Below are 6257 nucleotides of genomic sequence, written 5' to 3'. Positions count from 1 at the left end.
GTGTCAGGCTCAGCACTGAATAGGTAGACAATGTAATACTTTCATAATTACATGGCTCTACCTTGACAAACCAGTCAGAATTCTGCCCTAGCCGAAGCTTCTAAACCATCTTCAAGGGCAGCCCCACGTGTAACACAATAAAGTAATCCAACCTAGAGGTTACCAGTGCTGACACCTTCCATTGCCTCTAGTGGGGAAGTTCAACAAAGACCCGTGCTGGTCCCAGTCTAGACATGTTTATTTGGAAGTTGAATGGGTGTAAGTAACATGTTAGTGAGTTTAAGCCTGCAACCCTGGGGTGATGATCTCAAGCAGCAGTTTAAAGAAGATTTCTCAAGGCAAGTCTGAAAAAGCAGCACAGCATAACAAATTAAAAATGGACACCTGAAAAGACAAGGTTTACATGAAGCAGAGATGGGTGTATATTGTGGGGCAGTAATGAGGTTGACCCTTCACTCAACCCCCATTATTGCTCGGGTTGGGGGCACACAAAAACTTGGTGGGAGGAGGGCAGGTTTTCCCACCCTGACACATGTAGGGCAGGAGAAAGTAACATCTTTGGGCCGTGGCACATTTGAGACACTCTCCTGGGCACCACCATAATTGAACCCGCAGCTTTCACCACCAAGAGAAACCTATTCACAGCAATCCCAGCTGCCAGTAAGAACATGTTCATTTAAGGAAAAAAGTGGGACGGGTAAAGCATCTCAGTGGGTGCCAAGAAGAGCATCCTGTGGCACAGTGGTGCCCACACCCGCCATATTGCCTAACCATGATGTAGGGCTTTCTCACATTCTATGCATGTAGGGATTTCATGTCTATAAAGCCATGCTTCTGACCCTGCACGTGACGTTGCACTCCCTCTTGGAACCTTCCCTCAACCTCCACACTCAGAGCTTTATCACACCAGCATTATACTGTGCAATCACTGCAAATTGCATGCAAAGGACTCAGAAGTTTTCCACCTTATAATCTGCTTTGATTGTGAAGTACTCCCATGCATCTTGCCTTAATTGTGTTATAAAGCCAAAAGATTCGCCGTATTTAGCCCCTACTTTTTGAGCATATCTTCTGAGCCACTGCTGGGGCGCAGGAGTAGGATTTTAAAGAAATGCTTACATCTGCATAAGCTTTAAAGATAAAGACATCAAAATTGGCACAGTAACAGATATTAGGGAGAGCTTTAAGTATACCAAATTTGAATTGAATTGGGTCATCCATTGATTTTTTTATGATTTTTTTTACATTTCCCCCCTTAAACTCACTTCCGGGTATGCAAAGGATCGCTGTCGCACGGTAGCAAAAACAACAACTGTAAAAGCTTAACACTATGGGTATAATCTGAAGGAAGCAGGTATGGATGAAGCTCTCAGTATATGGACGTTAAGGAGGCAGATGTGAAAATCGGATGTGAAATCGGGCGCCCCCCCACTACACCTGAAAAATCTGCACACTTAAATAATAATAATAATAATAATAATAATAATAATAATAATAATAATAAATTTCTTACCCACCTCTCACTCTGGATCGAGGTGGAGAACAACATTAAATACAACAATACAATACATAAAACTGGTTAAAAGAGCATACAAAACCGATACAATATTTAAATAATCACAAAGTCTTAAAATTCTTAGGTTTAAAATTCATCTGGGTAGGCCTGCCGGAAGAGATTAGTGTCTGTCTTAAACTTGGAGAGAATATTAAATTGACAAATCTCTGGCAGGCCATTTCACAGTCTGGGGGCGGCAGAAGAAAAGCTCCTTTGGGTAACAGTTGTCAGCCTAGTTTTTTGGCTGACTGGAGTAAATTCTCCCCAGAGGACCTGAGTTTTGAATTGATTCAGTGGAAGCAAACTGAACTGGAAAAAAAGTTCAAAAATCAACACTGGTTAGGTGTTCCCATCGAAGGTTATACTGGATCCTAGTGGTGCATTGTCCTGGGTTACCGCCAGCCAGAAGGAAGCATTGCAACATAGCCCGAGTTCTGCCCTGCCAGGGGAAGGGAGCAGGGTTAGGTATACCTTGGCAATGGCAATTTATTCTCTCATGGGAAAAAGGCAAGCATCATCCAACCCTGACCTCTGGGACATACAGTGTGTGTACTCCTCCTTTGAAGGCTATGCCTGCTCTTGTGGGAACACACTCAAGGAGTTCTACATCCTGCAGCTCCGAAGCAGGGGCTGTATCGGTTCCTGAGATTGCAGTCCATCTTTGCAGGTGTCTTTCTGAGCAGGGGAGTATATGGTGTTACCTGTACTGAGCCACTGCTGTGGCGTTGGCTTCCCAGGGACATTCCTTTGTGAGCAGCAGATGCTCCAGTATCATTCTGTCTTCCATCTGGAGTTTCCACTTTTTGATCACAGGAACCTGCTCCTCCTCGTTCTCTGTCTTGCGAAACTGAACACTGCCCAGCAATGGGGGGGGGGGAGAGAGAGAGGGAGAGAGAGAGGGAGCAAAACTCCATCCAGCATTCATGACCAAATAATATTTGTAGAAATATTACATTGACCAATTGAAAAATCCCTTCCGAGGTTGCTTGCTTGTTCTTTGTGTTACAAATATGCTAGAGATGATGATGATGATGATGATGATGATGATGATGATGATGATAATGATAATCTGTGACACTGGCATCACATCAAAAAACTATACACAAAGTCTTCTGAATCTGGGACTACCAAAATACATCCACACCAACATCCGGAAAGCAGTCCAGATTAAAACATGCTCAGTTGTCAGGAAATTCCTGAATCAGTAAAAGACAGCATGACCTAGCAAAGCCCATCATGTCCATCTAGAAAAACCAGGTGTGTCTGGGGGGGGGGGGAATGCACCAAATAGCGTTGGCGCAAATGAGACAAGCTCTGGTGCTTAGAGAATTCATATATATATATATATATATATATATATATATATATATATATGTTTCCAAAGGTGCTCAACGTTTCAGACGGGGATTCCTTCATCAGGAGCTATAACAATTCAAAATAAACACGCTAAAATAGGAAAGAGATAAGAGCAACCACACCCAGAAACTAAGTTACATTCTATGAAAAATTGTTTTGTGAACCACAACTATTCTTGTATAAAAGATTTGTTGTTAACAGAAAAGTACATGGAAAATTTCCAGCCTTTGTACCTTGTCAATCCTACAGGGTAGGTATTATAGCTTGTTATTCATAATGAACAGATATTACAGTTGTTTAAGGGTTAAATATTATACTTGTTCCATCACACTTAGAAATCCGTGCCAATGGAACGAAGTAAAGTCAGAATCGCAACTGATTCAGGTTCCTTTAAACAACTGGTCCTGTCTAATTAGGCAGGAGAGGGTACACAAGACCTTGACTTACCAACACGGCTCTTTAAAATTTACAAACGTAGCTCCAGCACAGAATGCTGAAAACTGCAGTAGTATAAACTGCAGACTGCAATCTGAAAAACCCTTGCATTACAGTAGCTCTTTGGCAGCTCATTAACTTTTTTCAAATGTACATTCAAAAATGAAAAGAAATGTCCCTTGAGAGCAGCAAAAACAAATACCTGAACACTTATTTGAATTGTTTAGCACTGTTTTGGTACAATTGTAAAATTGCACATTTAAAAATTGGAATAGTGTTTTGTTTCCAGTTTCTATATTTTCTCACTTGCATTTTTCCATAGGAGCTCCAATGTTGAACAATTTTGAAAAACCTGTTACCAGTGTTCCAAGATGCAGAAATCCTTCCCAGATTTTGAACACAGCCGAACCCAAAGGTCAGAACAAATAACGAAACAGAACTGATCATTGTTTAAAAATAAAAGTACTGCTAATAAAGTCTACCTGACAATGAAAATTACTTCCCTTTAGTCTTCAGTAACCTTTGCTACAGTAACTGCCTGAATGGGATTGTTGTTTGAAGAGCCACCTTTGCTTGGTGACTTTAGGAACATATAAAGCTGTCATACTTAATCAAACTCTTTGGGTGTTTCCAGATGAAACGTTTATTGCAACATGGCAGAACAGCTGCTTGGCATGCAGAAATCTTCTTACAATTAAGAAGGTTCCTTGGGGTGACTCATAAATGTATAAATACAATTTATAAATAAATAAAAAATGGTCCTAAATTCAATCCTGATCACCTCCCATTAAAGGACTGCAGGGAAAGACTTCGCTACCTGAGAATTTGGGAAGCAACATGTGGGATACGTTGTCTTACTCATTCAGGTGCCTGTATTCAAGACAGGAATCTTCCTTACCTGATATGATCCAGAGACTGAAAGACTGACATAAGACAACCTGCTGTTAAATTAGGCCAGAGCCTCCCACATCTGCAGTAGGAGCAGGGTAATAATAACGACTCAGATTTCAAGGTCATTGTAAAGGTTATAAGGAGGAAAAGCGAAATCACTTTATACACCCAAAAGTAGGGATGGGGTGCTTTGCATGTTAATCTTAATAGTTTCTCACTTTCAGTTATCTTCCAACATCCACACTTCTCCAGATTTTGCAATCGAAATCTTTAGTTTAAAAAATGTATGCAAAAGTATGTATATTAGAGAAAATTGCATATATCTTTGAAAATAATATTAAATAATATTAAATATCCATTATATCAGAGAGCCAGTGTGGTGTAGTGGCTAAAGTGTTGGACTGGGAGTCAGGAGATCCGGGTTCTAGTCCCCACTCGGCTATGGAAACCCACTGGGTGACTTTGGCCAATCCCAGACTCTCAGCCCAACCTACCTCACAGGGTTGTTGTGAGGATAAAATGGAGAGGAGGAGGAGGGAGATTATGTATGCCGCCTTGTGTTCCTTAGAGGAAAAAGGCAGAATATAAATGCAATAAATAAATAAATAAATATTAGGAAAATTGCCAGCAAAATTTGTTTATAAGAAAATTTGTGTACAAATACGCATGGATAAGGGGAAATGTACACACAGAAAAATGCAAACTTTAAGCAAAGACATTGTCAAAGTTCAGGAGAAACCAAGCTTAAGCATGGGGAAAATGAGAAACCAAGGCAGATATATCCATTCTTAAAGCTCTATCATTCACCTGTTTCCTGTCTTTTTTAACAGTGATAGAGTGAGGCTGACAAGGAAGACCACACAGAAGACCAGCATTAGGTTCTGTTTTCCAAGCCGTAAACCAAAGGACATGACACGGATGAATGCCATCAAGACCTTCTCTCACCCTGCTTCTTCTGGGCTTCCTTCAAGTGTGTCCTGTGCAGCTACTATAAAGGCTGGCACTAAAAGGCGTCACTCTTTCTTCGGATGACACACAAAAATTGCCTGAAAACGCAACCACGCCTATTGCATATCACCATAGAGTCATCAAACATACCTTCCAACAAAAGTGCAAGAAATCTTCAGCCGACTCCCCCGTCTCTGTTCTTCTTTCCTGCATGGCTAGATTCCCCTCAGGGCATGGCATGCATTTAAAAAGTGCACAGCCACATACACTGGGCATCATAAGCCCTGCTAGCACGAGAGGAGAGTTGCTGATTCCGTCACCCAACAAGTCTGCTCATCTGCTTTTTCATTTTATTTTATTCCTAGGAAATGCCTTGTTAGGTCTGGCATATAGAAACATAGAATAGTAGAGTTGGAAGGGGCCTATAAGGCCATCAAGTCCAACCCCCTGCTCGATGCAGGAATCCACCCTAAAGCATACCTGACAGATGGTTGTCCAGCTGCCTCTTGAATGCCCCTAGTGTGGGAGAGCCCACAACCTCCCTAAGTAACTGGTTCCATTGTCGTACTGCTCTAACAGTCAGGAAGTTTTTCCTGATATCCATCCGGAATCTGACTTCCTATAACTTGAGCCCGTTATTCCGTGTCCTGCACTCTGGAAGGATCAAGAAGAGATCCTGGCCCTCCTCGGTGTGACAACCTTTTAAGTATTTGAAAAGTGCTATCATGTCTCCCCTCAATCTTCTCTTCTCCAGGCTAAACCTGCCCAGTTCTTTCAGTCTCACTTCATAGGGCTTTGTTTCCAGACCCCTGATCATCCTGGTTGCCCTCCTCTGAACACGCTCCTCTGAACATATACATCCACCCTGCCCAGAATTCTGTCTCCAGAGATGGACAGCAAGATTTCCCATAGAAAACTTTGACTAAATGCTGGAATTTATTGAATTTTGAGATAACAAAATGATGAAATGCTTACTGTTTATGCAGTTATAAAACACTTGCATAAGAAAATAAAACCTACTTAGAAAAGGCATTCCCACCAAGCCTTCTAGGAAATAACTATACACATTCGG

Source organism: Elgaria multicarinata, chromosome 11 (assembly GCF_023053635.1).
Source record: "Elgaria multicarinata webbii isolate HBS135686 ecotype San Diego chromosome 11, rElgMul1.1.pri, whole genome shotgun sequence".
NCBI lineage: Eukaryota > Metazoa > Chordata > Lepidosauria > Squamata > Anguidae > Elgaria > Elgaria multicarinata.
This window is presented reverse-complemented; position numbering follows the sequence as displayed.